At 41.9% G+C, this 15,702-nt stretch overlaps 1 pseudogene; it reads left to right on the forward strand.

Moving 5' to 3' along the window:
• Positions 1 to 4,819: 4,819 nt before the first annotated feature.
• Positions 4,820 to 10,497, forward strand: LOC120514314 (annotated as a pseudogene).
• Positions 10,498 to 15,702: the final 5,205 nt, after the last annotated feature.

Below are 15,702 nucleotides of genomic sequence, written 5' to 3' on the forward strand. Positions count from 1 at the left end.
CATGTGTCCGTGTGTGTGTGTCTTCTGGTGAAGTGCGCATGCACGGGCCGCAACGCACATCGCACCGTGCCCCACCCATGCGCACTTCACCATGGATGCACACACACTGGAAGCTGGGCACACAGTGAATGGCCTAGCCACGGTAGCGCATGATAAGCAAATAAAAGACATCATTGCTGGGGAGAGTGCTGATTAGGTAGTTGCGGCCGCGCACATAAAACCCGTTGCTGGGTAGACGCCACACATACAATAATCAGCTACACGCCAGCACAGATTAAAATACTTGCTGGGGAACTGCACAGTACTTGCTGGGGAGACGACACATTCACGATTATAAACTGCACACCACACATTTAAAAAAAAAAGGACACGTCAAGTAGGACAAAAGACACAGACAATCAAATCCTATCTAAGCAACATCTCCTGGAAGAACGGTCAGCTCAACAAGTAAACATCAACAAAAGAAAGGCTGAAATACAAAGAAAAATACAAGCAAATAGATTGATTGAAGAAAAAGAAAATGAGCGTCAGAAAAACGCTAAAAGAGAAAGACTCAGAAGAGCAAACCTTACAAAAAGTTTGCATTTACTTGCCAGAACCAGTATTCAGTCATGGTCAGTTATATGTTGCATTATCAAGAGTTAGAAGTTTTCCAGATGTTGTTATCAAGGTTGTAGATGGCCCTGAACAAGGCAAACTCTTGCCAAACTCAGACAGAATATTTACAAGAAATGTTGTCTATAATTAAATTTTATAGAAAAACTTCATAAGTTAAAAAAATAGAAATTTTTTCCTAAATTTCTTCTTCAGATATTGTGTATTACAGATTGTTACAAAGTTTTACACTAAGGCAATATTACTGTAATTATACGTACTGTATTGTCATATACACTTCTATTTTATTTTTATTATTATTTTACTTAAGGCTTCTTGCAAAAATATTTCTGACAAAAAAAAAATAAGACAAGAAACAGAATGAGGTCAAGGTCCCTTGCCATTTAATATAGACTGTTCCTACTAATGTTTATGCACTACTGTTCTAGCGCCGTTATTGTAACGGGCTTAATGTCTAGTTAAGGAATAATTCTGTGAAATTGTACACAAGGACTCTCAGCAGTCCATTCATTTTTTTTAATTCACTTTAAAAAACAAACAGGCATCTGTTATGCAGAAAATGAAAACAAAATATGATTAATTTTGCAAAATTTAGAAATGTAATTCACAGCATAACAAGTGTGTTTAGTTTTTTTTAGTTCAAATCACATGTGCTGCCTCACATATTTTTTTTTTTGTTAACACAAACATAACACTCAAATCTTTCCTGATAAAATGTGATATAAACTTAGATAAATAGAAAGTATTTCTCCTTATTATAGAAAGATAATTAAATAGTATTATTTTTAGTTTAAACTTTAACAAACTAATATGATATAGATGCAAATTATTATATGCATAAATTAGTATGAACTTTTGAAGGGTGAATATGAAAGTCACTTTGTTGTTGCTGTATTTAAAATCACAGATCTGACTTTCAAACAAATCAGCATCATTTCTAAGTTCGACCTCAGCACTATGCTAAGATCGGTGTGAGAGTGCAATATTTTGGCTTTAAAAATTAAAAATGATACATGCTGTGTATTCATATTAAATTAGAGTAAGTCTAATACTGCATGCAACATTGTGGTTAGCAAATTAAATGCTAATATTGTGATTGTCATTCAGAAGAAGTTGGCAATCACAGTTCTAATGGCCAAATACATGATTGATTGACTGAAAGGTTTATTTTCATGTAAGTAGTGACAAGGAATTCATCTCAGCAAGATACAGTACATTGATAATAACTTTTCCATATCATATTCAAAAAAACCTCTGTAAATGCCTAATGCATGATAAATATAATAACTGGATCATTATATTGTATCACGCTCACTTCCATGGTCCATAAGGTGACATCAAAAAATGAAGATTATGAAAGATTCTGTAGATATTGTGGCGAGCAGCTGGTGGTGGTACCCAGCCAGGATGCCTGGAAGGACCAGGAGAGGGACTACACCTCCTCCGGACCACGAGAGGGCAGCCGCCCTGGTTGGTATGGGGACCACGGAAACAGAGCATGGAAGCTTAACCCTATAGGGGTTCAGATGCCTGAAAAGCCCTGGATGTCAGCACAAAGCTCATCTGGAGGCACCTGGTGCACGTCCGGGTGGACATAAAAAGGGCCGCCTCCCTCCATTCGTCAGCTGGAGTCAGGTGGAAGAGGACAAAGCTTGGAGGAGAGGAGTGGAGGCGGTCGGAGAGAGAGGCATTGTTGGAAGAGGCCTGGACTAAGGGTGCTTGGTGCCGGGGCACTGAGTTGTGTGGTTATGTAAATAGTTGTGGAAATGTATAATAAACGTGTGTGGTTGTAAACCATCGGTGTCTGCCTGACTGTGTCCAGGCTGGTCTCCACTATATATACGAAGACATCATTATAAAAGATTTTTTCTAACTAAGCAAAGCAACTAGTTTTGGAAGTGAAATGTTAAAATAATAAGTACTATTCACTGCATTTCTGAACAGTTTACCTGGTAAGTGTGTTTTCTCAACTTAGATATGTTTAGGAAGTAAACCGGCTAAAATTACATACATGCAAACTTTAATTAAGTCCAAGCAACTCTATGCAGTTCTTGTTGTGAAAAAGCAAGAGACAATATTCTGTATAAAAGGTTTAGTTGACCAATCTAATTGCCATTAGATGAGCAGAAATAAACAACAACAACAACATTTATTTATATAGCACGTTTTCATACAGAAAGTAGCTCAAAGTGCTTTAAACAATGAAGAACAGAAAAATAAAAGACACAGTAAGAAAATAAAATAAGTCAACATTAATTAACATAGAATAAGAGTAAGGTCCAATGGCCAGGGTGGACAGAAAAAACAAAAAAAAACTCCAGACGACTGAAGAAAAAAAATAAATCTGTAGGGATGCCCCTCTGGGCATTCTACCTAACATAAATGAAACAGTCCACTTTGGATTTAGGGTTCTCACGGAAGGACTTGATGATGATGGTCACGTAGACTTCTGGCTTTTGATCCATCCATAATTGTTGGAACATCATGATGCTTTGAGTAGGTGGTGGTGGAGCATATATATATATATGTGTGTGTATAGTACAGGCCAAAAGTTTGGACACACCTCCTCATTCAATGTGTTTTCTTTATTTTCATGACCATTTACAGCACTCCATCACTCTCCTTCTTGGTCAAATAGTCCTTACACAGCCTGGAGGTGTGTTTGGGGTCATTGTCCTGTTGAAAAATAAATGATCGTCCAACTAACCTGACTTCTGCACAACACAACTGCTGATCCCAACCCCATTGATAAAGCAAGAAATTCCACTAAATAACCCTGATAAGGCACACCTGTGAAGTGAAAACCATTTCAGGTGACTACCTGTTGAAGCTCATCGAGAGAATGCCAAGAGTGTGCAAAGCAGTAATCAGAGCAAAGGGTGGCTGTTTTGAAGAACCTAGAATATAAAACATGTTTTCAGTTATTTCACCTTTTTTTGTTAAGTACATAACTCCAAATGTGTTCATTCATAGTTTTGATGCCTTCAGTGAGAATCTACCAATGTAAATGGTCATGAAAATAAAGAAAACACATTGAATGAGGAGGTGTGTCCAAACTTTTAGCCTGTACTGTATATAGTGACAGATTAGGGCTTTCTCGCACCCTTGTACCCTCAGACCACACGTCAGACACCAGGTAAAAGTCCAAATAATTATTATTTATTATAATAATAAGTGCACAAAGCACCCTCCACTCCCAAATACTCCAATAATCAAATACACAATAAACAAATCCTCCAATCTCCCAGACGCTTAGCCACCCTGCCTCCCAACTCAGCTCGTTTGTCTAGGATCTCCCACAGTCCTTTATACTCCTCGACCCGGAAGTGTTTCTGAGCCCTCAGTCCATGTGATTATCCAAACATTCCGGGTCGGGTAATCTTCTCTTTTCTTCAGCCCGGAATTATATCATTTCTTCTGTTTCCACGATTGTGAAATACTTCCGGGTTATAGGGAAAGTACAAGTCCCTGGGCCTCCCTGCAGCGTCCTCCAGTGGCCCCCATGGTGTCCAGCAAGGCTGTGGTGAAAAACTCCAAGTTCCATGATGCCCTGCTGGAATTCAGGGCCCTTCCATGTTGCAGGGATGGCTCCATCTGGCAGTTTGGGGTTGTTGGCCGGGATACACGGCCGGCAATCCCTCACAATATATATACTGTATATAGTCGATTTAAGCATAGTGTTTCTAATCAGCACAATTCATCATATATACTAGAACAGTTTTCACTGATGTATTAGGCTTTGTATTTGATAATGTGTGTTGAGTAAGAAATATGATGGTGTGATTTATAGAGCATTTGAAAAAACAGCATATTGGAAATGTGTTTTTCATTATGTCTCTATGCATGCACAATATAGAAAGTTGATTATGTTCATCTGAGCATTTTTTTCTGATACGTTTCATCACTCATCCAAGTGACTTCCTCCTACAGTGCAGTGATTGCAACCATTCCCCAACTCTCTGTGAATGGTACTCATGGCCATTGATCAATAGACAATTTGCATATCATTGATCACACGGCCCATTGTTAGTTAATGGTGCTAGTTTGATCATTAGGCCAAGGTACTGTTTATAAGGTTGGAGAAACCTGCAGTAAACTGAGACTGAGGAAGTCACTTGGATGAGTGATGAAACATATTGGAATAAAACTATGTCCAGATGAACAGAATCAATTTTCTAGAATTTCCTTACCTGGATTATTGAGCATGCATCGAGGCATTTTGACTCACTTTGGCAAGAACTGCCAAAACCTTGTACGTAACTATGAGCAAACAGCACGTAAGATGGCAGATTACAGGAACCAACTGAGATTCAGCCTCAGATGTAGACAGAGCGGAGTTATACATAAAAGTCTACAGATTAAGTCATTAGTGAAGGGTCTCTGATCTACAAAAATCCTACAGAAGGCACAGAGCCAGCTGATAAATGAACGGGTGAGACAAACTAACTTTACTATTGATGTTTTGACATCTAAAGAGGAACAGATCCGACAAAGGCTTTCATCGCTTTTAGATGAGAAAACTCTTCAACAAGTGATTGAATTCACTGAGAAGGCTTGTCTAGCACAGCACGAAAACTCTAAGACCAGGCCGCAAAGGAAATTTTATCTACTTGTTGTGTGCCAGAAACATCAGCATACGATAGGGAGTGTCCTCTACAGCCAACAGAGAGAAGGATGCCAGACACAAACCTAGGATGTGGACAAGTGGATGAAGAACCTGTCTGACAGACAACTCACCCAAGCAGAAAAAACATCCTTGCTAAAGGGTTAAACTTTGCTGTCACACCAAAACAAATCCCGCTAGTGGAACTGATCACAGCCACAGAGTCAGCAATCAGAAATAACAACATTGCAGATGTGGAAGCGGTTTTGGCATGTCTCAGCAATGCTAAGCCCCCTGCACCCAGTATCAGTATTGAGGAGAGGAAGGCTCTCATGGCACTCAGTAAGGACAACAGCATCATCATCCTTCCAGCAGACAAGGGGAGATGCACAGTGGTGCTATACCAGATGGACTATCATGAGAAAATTTTGTCTCTGCTTAGTGACATGAACTCCTAAAATGAGATCCAGGTAGCGGTTACAGGAAAAAGGTGATAGATTGTCTCAAGCAGTTAGTGCATGACAACGTTATTGACCGGACCTCATACAACAGATTATACCCAGGGGAAGCTACACCAAGTCTGTATGGTTTAATGAAAATACATAAACAGGATGCATTGTTAAGACCCATTGTCTGCATGATCAATTCGGTTACATATAACATCTCAAAATTCCTGGCCGCTGTTATCAACCCGTTGGTTGGCAGCTCAAAACACAATATTCAGAACACTTTGGATTTTGTGGAGAAGGTGAGACATGTCATTATGGAGGCAGATGAAACTATGGTCTTGTATGATGTTACATCCCTATTCACTTGTGTTCCAGTTACAGAAGCAGTGGAGGTTGTCCTAAAAAGACTACAGGATGACCCCTCACTCAGAAAAAGGACCACTCTCAGCACTGACCAAATGTGTTTGCGCTTTGAACTGTATCTTCAATCCACATATTTCATTTACAAAGGCCAGTACTACAGGCAGAAACATGGGTACGCCATGGGTTCCTCAGTTTCACCTATTGTGGCCAATCTGTATATGGAAGAAGTGGAAAAGAGGGCGCTATTATCCTACCCTGGAACACCACAGAGGCATTGGTTCAGGTATGTGGATGACACCTGGGTGAAAATCAAATCTCAGGAGGTACCTCAATTCACTGACCACATCAACTCAGTGGACAAACACATACAGTTCACCAGGCAGGACATGAAACATTACAGGCTAGCCTTCTTAGATTGTGAAATTTCCATCAGCAATGGGGGACATTTAAAAGTTGATGTGTGCCATAAACCAACGCATCCGGATCAGTATTTAAGGTTTGACTCTCACCATCTGCTAGAGTACAAAATAGGTGTCATCAGGACTCTACAACACAGAGCAAACACCATACCCACAGACACAGCGGCCAGGGAAGCAGAAGAACATCATATCAAAAAGGCCCTGAGTAAATGTAAATTAAATTAAATTATATAGCTTATGCCAACATTTTGTCATTTACTACTAAAATATGAAAAACATTTCTGTTTTAACAATGTGTTTACACAGATTATTGCAGAAACGGAACACCCATGAAATGTATGTGTTCCAAATAACGATCTATTATTTCCACTTTAAAACTCCAGCACTTCACTCCCAGATAATGAATCAAGGCATGAGCTGGGAGAACACTGTGCATGTTCTGCAGCTGTGGGGGGATGGAATAGTAGGCTTGTTGCTGCTTGTCTTTATCGGCACATTTACAGGACAAAAGACCCGGACAGAGAGGTGCAAACGGATTTAAGGTGGGCCGAAACTACGAGTTTTTTCGTAAGCTCTGGTAATTCTAGTGTTAAACGGTAAGAAGACGAGATGTTGGTTTTAGAGGTGAGGCACAGGGGCTCAAGATTGATTTTAAAGTGACTGATCCTGGACGTGTTAACCTTGGATTTTTAACCCATTTTGAATATTTTTTGACTTTTTTGTTTTTATTATGAATTATTTATTTAATGGGACTACTGCACTCTATTTGATGTGCTGACCATTTTGCATGGAATAAAATTACAAAGTACTTTTGCACCTTACCCTTGCTTGTGAGTTCTCATTGCACTAGCTCATCACTGGTACATGACTCTTGATGCCACCTTTACAAGGAAGTGTGTGAGCTGCTGCCAATCTGGACATCACATCTTCTTTTTCTCTTTTCTCTGTCTTTCTCACTCTCTTCTCATACACAAACCCTGTGCATGGGTTATCAGGATGGCTACATCATTTCTGATGTTATCTACCTCTCTCTTAATTGCCCCACCAAAATGGTTATGCCAAAAATACCACTTTTAACAAACATTAAAAAATAACCAACAGTCAAGCATTGAAGGTTGCAGTGTGTTTTCTATTTTCTAGTCATAAAGAACTCCTGCCCTTTGACAAATAGTTAATAATAACAGAGTCATACTAAATTTGCTCATTACTTAATGGTAGTGTGAAAATGTAGGAGAGAATCAATTCTTCTTTGTTTCACATTGTAAAAGATTGTGGTAACTTTTAAAACAAGATTGGGTTAATTTTGTTGGTTTCTTTCCACATTATTCTGGACTAATTTCCCTGTGCATTCTCATTACAGTTTTGGAAAAAGATTTGTCCCATGTGATTTGAAGCATGCAGCTGTCTCTAATCACTTGGTACTTTTCACTAGCTCTTAAGCAAAGTCTAGTTTTTATGCACAGCCTACACATTTTCTTAACTTTCAAGCATAATTGCACTGGATTTGAAATAGATTTTTTTTTTGCTAGAAAACTATAAAAAATATTTTTGTCCCAAACAAAGCAAAAGAGAATCTATTTCAACAACAACTTAAATCTAGGGCCACTAATGATTTTCTCTGACCTGTCACATATAACATGTTTCTTTGGCATATTAAATATCATATGATAGCAAGTGGAGAATTCAGAATATTGCTAGATCTTCTGGTTCCGGGGTAAAAATGTTTGCAAATTTTGTTTATTATGGGTTATGGGTTACACAAATTCATGATCCCCTGACCAAAGGAAATAACAAACAGTCTGTTTTCTTTTTGCTAGGTCCTTTATAACAATGATATTCCCAAGGAATCCAAAAGACAATGCAAAAAAAAGACTGTGGTGCTCTAAAAGGCTATGAGCTTAAAATGAAATTTATTTCAAGGTAAAAGCTACACCAAACTGCAAAAATGTCCAAGTGCCCAGACATTTTTACAGATACATTTGGCTTACTGGGTTCCCCATAGTCTTACAATTTTGTTTGTGTTGCTGTACATATTGCTATTAAACAGACTGCTACAGGTTCAAATTCTTTCTTAAGCTTTGTTTAATTGGATTTTAATGCAAGATATGGCGTGTTTTTAAAACTTCCATTATTTTATTATTGTGCATGTCATGCTCCTGTCCTTCAATGAATTAATCCAAACTACTGCAGTGTTCTTTGTGAAAATGGCAGGAATGATGTAACTGTAATGTAACTATCTGAGTACAGCTATATTGAATGCACATGCATGTACTGAATCACATTCAATCGCATGTATTGAATTGTATACTTAAAAGTCAGATGCATACACAAGTAAAAAAAGCAAGTTTATTCTTGCATTTGTATACATTATCGAGCATGCAGTGTCCGTGTAAATGTGAGTGAGCTGACTTCCAGCACTGTGCCTTTCATTCTTTCAGCCAGCCCACAATTTGACACCTCATGTGTTTGTCATTCCCCATTTCAAATTGGAGCTGGCTGTGTATTTTGTATACTGACAGGCCTTACTTGGAACACTTTGTACAGAACTGCATCATGCATTATAAGCAGAAGACCACATACCCATTGATAAGCTGTTCTTCTTGATAAAATGTTGATACCTCTTCATACAGTAAAAGTCAAGCAAAACCCATAAAAGGATACAAGCTTGCCGTTACTCTGTAAAAGGTAACACAACGTAGTGCAAGAGATGGTCAAGAATACAGATGCCAATAAAGTGCAGAGGCAGTGCTGAACTGAAGTACAACTTTGAAAAGCCACTAGTGTCTAGCATACCTTCTTATTACTCCCCAATGGGAAATTGAGACCTTATAGAAGCTCAAGAAAATTAGATATAAAAAATGTTTATCAAAAATCAGTAACTACAAAGAAAAAAAAGAGAGAGAGAACAGAGCTTCTGCAAAAGGCTGCCCCATCTGAAAGGCGCCTGGAAGCTAAAATGTGGATTGTTTTGTAATATGTTTGTTGTTTACAAATATATGCTGTCAGAGACGGCTGGGGAGGCGACCCAGCCAGGACGCCCAGGAGAACCTGAGGAGGGTTTGCGCCTTCCCCAGACCATGTGGGGGCGACCACCCTGGTACCTTTGGGGGCTACGGGTACAGAGCTTTGAAGCTCCACCCTGTAGGGACCCGTGGTCACCTTCAGGGGGCGCCCCATGCCTTTGGAGCCCTGGACCTCAGCACCTCCGCCACACCTGGAAGTGCTGGGGGGAAGGGGAACGGGACACCCAGAGTGCTTCCGGGTGCGCAGCCGGCACTTCCACCACACCGGGGAGTGTCGGCGGAGGAGTGTCGGGAAGCATCTGGAGCTCGTCTGGGTGTGGATATAAGGGGCCGCCTCCCTCCATTCGATGGTTGGAGTCGGGTGGAAGAGGGCAGAGCTCGGAGGAGAGGAGTGGAGGCGGACCAGAGACTGAGAGGCATAGTGTGAAAGCCTGAACTTAAAGGGGTGATTGGTGCTGCGGCACTAGGATTGTGCACTCTATTGTAGATATTGTGGTAAATAAACGTATGTGGTGCAAAAAACATCATGTCTATCTGTCTGTGTCCAGGCTGTACCCTACAATGGGATCCCAGATGGAACTCTCTGCCTGGTTCAAGGCAGGGACCCCTTAAAAATAATTTTGTGGGCAGTCCGGAACAGCAGGTAAGCCCACAAACACGCGGCGGGAGTGGCGCATGCACAACCCCGCGAGAGTGATTCACCCTAACAGACCGCCACTGGTCCGCAGGAGGGCCGTTTCCCCCTGTTACGGGTTTACAACGGCCGTTGCAGGAGTGCAGCAGGCTCCGACAGGCACGCCATCACTGGAGGAACCCGGGACGGCATTGCGTCTAGTGAGGCCATGCAGAGGACGTCTCCTCGGTTAGACGGGATCCGGAAGGTGAGTTCCCTGCTTTCCGTGTTTTGTCTATTGCAGACAGGGGCTGCCCGGATCCATGGCAGTGGCAGACGCATGCTGGTCTGTGGGGCTTTGACAACGTGGCGGCAGCTGGAGAAGCTGCCGAGAAGGAGACGTTGCAACTGAAGGAGCCAAAATGGCTGCAGACCGGAAGCCCCTCCCCGTGACAGGTACGGGATTGGACGGTGTGTCTTGTGTGCCCACTGATGATTGGATGGAGGCGGGACCAAGGAATATCCATCTTGTGCCGAGGAAGGACCTGATTGGGCCGGAGGAAAGGCCCTTCAGAGGGCAGCCGGCGGATGTGCCTGACTGCCAGGTAAGGCAACCGTTGACTGACCCTTTGTGCTTGCCGCCGGCTCTGCATGAGTTGGAGGAGTGCCTTCAGCCCGCAGAGTCACTATTACAGGTGATATGTGTCCTCCGTACAGGATTGAAGGAGCTGGAGGTGAAAGTGGTCATGTCCGTAATGATGCTACGACAGTGGGCGGATCGGCGTGACGCTGAAGTCTTCAGCCGGATGGACGCAGCGAGGAAGGCAAGTGAAGCCGACCCCATAAAGAATAAGTAAGGTCCCACCGGAAAGGCCCATGAACCTTGTGAACGGAACCAGATAAGGGGATCTCCGACAGTGGACGTGGAGCTGAATGCTGTGTGCATCGCGAGGGGAGAGACAGCGAGGAGGCTGGCAGGACGCAGGCTGATGAGTGCCCCAGGTCCTAGCGCCCTCCGTCCCGAGCCAGCCACAGCCTTGCCTCGTTCTACAGGTATGCAGACGTATCAGGGGCTGTGCTTTTGCCATGGGCAGACCCAGACCGCCACGGCGTCCCAGAGTAAAAGGAGGAACCAAAGGAGGAATGCCTGTTCCTCTGATAAGGGAGAACGTGAGACAAGCCGCTCACGTCCAGTGAATGGTTGCCCACTGTGGAGACAGAGGGATGCCCCAGGGTCGGCTGAGTCGACGGGGGTGCAAGCGGCCCCATCAAGAGGGGTATGGAACCCATGGAGGGGGTGCCCAAGAGACAAGTCGCGGGGTGTCAATTGGAGGGGCGAGCACTGCCAATGTGTGGCATGGGAGGATGCCTGGTCGTGGTGTCCAGACAGTGGCTCTGCCCCTGTTTTTCTGTGAGTTGCAGGAACGGACCCCGGACACGCAGTAGGACCCGCTTCGTTGGGGACCTGACCTCGCGGAACGTGCCACTCTGCCCGACAGGTCTTTGCTGGTGATGGGGCAATGTCAGAGACGGCTGGGGAGCCGACCCAACTGGGACGCCCAGGAGGACCGGAGGCGGGCTTGCGCCTTCCCCAGACCATGTCCTGGTACCTTTGGGGGCTACAGGTATATAGCTTTGAAGCTCCACCCTGTAGGGACCCATGGTCACCTTCAGGGGGCACCCCTATGCCTTTGGAGCCCTGGACCTCAGCACTCCCGCCACACCTGGAAGTGCTGGGGGGAAGGGGAATGGGGACACCCAGAGTGCTTCCGGGTGCGCAGTCGGCACTTCCGCCACACAGGGGAGTGTCGGCAGAGGAGTGTCGGGAAGCACCTGGAGCTCATCTGGGTGTGGATATAAGGGGCCGCCTCCCTCCATTCGATGGCTGGAGTCAGGTGGAAGAGGGCAGAGCTCGGAGGAGAGGAGAGGAGTGGAGGTGGACCAGAGACTGAGAAGCATAGTGTGAAGGCCTGGACTTAAAGGTGCTGTTCCACTGGGATTGTGCATTCTATTGTAGATATTGTGGTAAATAAACGTGTGTGGTGCAAAAAACATCATGTCTACCTGTCTGTGTCCGGGCTGTACCCCACAATACAATGTCAATATTGGTATACATTTTTAAGATACTTCTACCAAAAATAATTTCTTTTTCATTTCTTATTTTATGTTCCCAACTGCTTGAAATATGTTGTTTTGTTTTTCTTAATAAATACTAATATGGGTATGCTGGGAGTTGGAGTTTGGCACAGCCCTGTTGGGTTCCATGGGGGCCACCAGAGGAAACTGCAGAGCCCTATAGTGGATTTCCACCACACCTGGGAGTGATTCCAGGTAATACTGACAAGCCACCTGGAACACTTCCAGGACCTGAATAAAAGAACCCGCCTCACTCCATTCGGGGAGCCAGAGTCTGGTGGAAGAGGATGAAACTTGCTGCTGTGCTGCTGGAGGTGGAGGAGAAGGAGGAAAAGTGAAGATGGAAAGAGAGAAAGAAGGAGGAAGGAGATAACTCTTTTGTGCCGAACTGTGCATTTGGTGCTGGTGTTGTGAACATTTTGCTGTATTTTGGGGGAACAAAGAAGAAACGCTTACCCGACTGTAAATAAAATGTGTGTGCTGGACTGGAACTTTTGTCTGCCTGTCTGTGTTGAGTTAGGGTAGCTGTACACGTCATGGTGGTCCACACTGTTTACTTTGATTTAACAACATTGTCTTGTAGAAGTAAGCAGGATCAATTCTAAATTCAAACCCAGATTCATTGTTTGCAAACTGGGTAAATTGTTTACTGTTTAAAATGCAGCTCTACCACCCTTTGGTGATTATATAGTTTGTTTGTTTTATTTATTTATTTATTTATTTATTTTTGCTTATTTTATCAATATTTTCAAAAAAATTTAAGTATAGTGGTGGTTTTTGTTAAATTGACTGCTAACAGTTACTGTACCTCAACTTCAATCTGCGATCCTTAGCACTGTTATGCTCCTCATTATAAAATGAGCTTTTATGTTACCTACAATACAATATAATCAGTTACTACTAACCATAGCCATTTAATACCCCTTGCAAATTACTCATTTTATCATTAAAATCCAATTTCAACATGTCTTTGCTAGTGTATTGTTAAACATTTGGAATGTGAGGTATCAATGCCATCCCTGCCCAGGATTGGTTTCTGCCTTGTGCCCTGTGTTGGCTGGGATTGGCTCCAGCAGACCCTCGTGACCCGGTGTTCGGATTCAGCGGGTTGGAAAATGGATGGATGGTATCAATGCCATAATTTTCCACCTGTAGCCAATGAGTCTGTATCATAAAAGCAAATGCCTCTAATTCATATCGTCCTGCAGGATGAAGTTGTGGCTGCCAAAACCATCTGAACTCTGAGAGTTCTGAAGAGAAATCAAGTGTCATTTTCAAGGTTGTTCAGTCTTGATGTTGTTCCTAAAGTAATCCTCTCCAAAATAGCTCCTGCTAATTTATATGCTCAAACAAACAGAGATGGATCACATTATTTACCATGACTTCATTGGGACTTCACAGAAACTCATAACATTTTGAATGCCTTCCTTATAAATCCTTTACCTCTCCCTGTAGCTCTTGGCTAATTTCTTCCTGCAGTAACCAAGGACATCACCAAGAAATTTCTCAAAGGTGTTAATAGATTTCAGTGTTGTAGCAACAGCAGAACTAGTGTTCATTTCTTCTATCTCTCAACTCATCCCTCCAGACTGAATGTCTTCTCTCCTAATGCTGCAGCTCTTTTTCACCACTGCAACAATCCTTAGGAGAACTTATTCCAATTTTTCACATTACACTATCTACTCTATTATCCATCCCCTGGGGTACTTAAATTTTGCATTTACTGAAGTTCTCATGAACTAGGAGGATTATGGCTTCCAAAGCACCTTGTCTCCAACTAATGTTCTGAACTCATGCAAGGGTCACTTAGAGGAATCTCTAAGCAAAAATACAGTCCACCAAGTAACAGTAATCCATAACAATACCTAAAATAAAAACCTTACATCATCTCAGATGCTTTGTGGTTAAGTGTATTATCAAATTATTTTGTCTTTTTTTCACAAATACAATAAATGACAAGGAAATGCAAAGTCAATTTAAATATAAAAAGCTCTCCACATAAACCTTTAATAAAAGGATAACATTTCACTTGAGTTAGTCTGATATAGACGTTTCAGGATAGAAAAGGTCCATTTATTGTAGAGTGCATCATTTCTATTACTGATTTTATTTTGGAAATGTTAGGCTATTGTAGCACAATTCAGTTTGGCATGCGCAGTGAATTTACTCACTTGATCTTACACACAGTACTGTTTTCATATTTATATGCATCACCCCAACATTTTAATTCATTTGTCCATAGCTACACTGTGAAGACTGCATGAAGCTGCATAAATGACTCATTCTAGTAATGCCGTATGTGATACTGAAGGTTGACTGGATTTTTGTTTAGACTATTTATTTAATGGCTTTTTCAAAAAATCTTTACTCTTTTTTCATCAGGGTTAGGTTTACATTATCCTTAATAATACATCCTTCTGAGCTGTTATCTTTAACATACTATATTCCAGTCCAGTCTTACCAAGAGTGAAATAAAAGAGCTTAAGCACAGAACCACAACACATCCCCTGAGCAAATCTCTCGGCCACACTTTCACCCCTAGCTTCTCTGTGCCCCAGCCTCCATTTTAAACAAGGTCCTGTGGAGAAACCGATGTGTTTGCTGGCCAATCAGATGAGAAATACGTAAGCTATTACCACCTCTTGGTGGGGGGGTGGCGCATATGTATGTTCTGGGATCAGTATTGGACACTGTGTTGTTGTGTTGAGAGTTTGGATTAAAGTGTTGTTATACTAAACTGTTTTCCTGAATTGTCCCTCTGTGCGTGACAGACCCTGAATATCTAACCATGTTGTCTTATCATGGGCCGTGTTCTTACAATCTGTTGTATTAATAAAGTTCGAAATATTATCATCATGAAAAGCAATGGTGCTTATGTAAAACAGAGCCTTCACACTATAGCTTTTAGTAAAGTTTTTTAATAAGTCAATAATTCTTACAATAAGGAAAGCAAAATTTAATGTCATGATATAAATACATTTCACTTGCTTAGATTTCATTTTTTACAGTGTAGGTAACAAACTGTAATTAGTTTGTTAGTTTGTTCTAAAGAATCTGACAGCACTTCTGAGAAGGTCTCAGTTTGTGTCATTTAAAATGAATTGAGAAATGCATTTATTTGAAACATTCAGACTGCTGTCAAAATTTAAAGGGAAATGCAGAGTGTTTATAAAAACCCTTGCAAAATAAACAAGTGTGTAAGACACCTTAGTTAATCTCAGTTCTGTCCCTCTTTCATCAATTTTGAAAACAACAGTCCTGTCACCTTAATGTTTTAAATCTGCTTTTAATGGTGAAGAACACCATGCCAATATGCTGAGGTAGATGAAGCAGGTCATGTTATAGTCTCTAGTATTTGCTGATGAGTTTTCTTATGCTACTAATGAGTCAAGTTTGGAAGCTTGCACTTGTACAGTGCATTGCTGCACCCACTACATGACCAAACACCTCGGGAACACCTCGGCAACTGCTCATTCGACAC

This window comes from Polypterus senegalus, chromosome 14 (assembly GCF_016835505.1).
Source record: "Polypterus senegalus isolate Bchr_013 chromosome 14, ASM1683550v1, whole genome shotgun sequence".
Lineage (NCBI taxonomy): Eukaryota > Metazoa > Chordata > Cladistia > Polypteriformes > Polypteridae > Polypterus > Polypterus senegalus.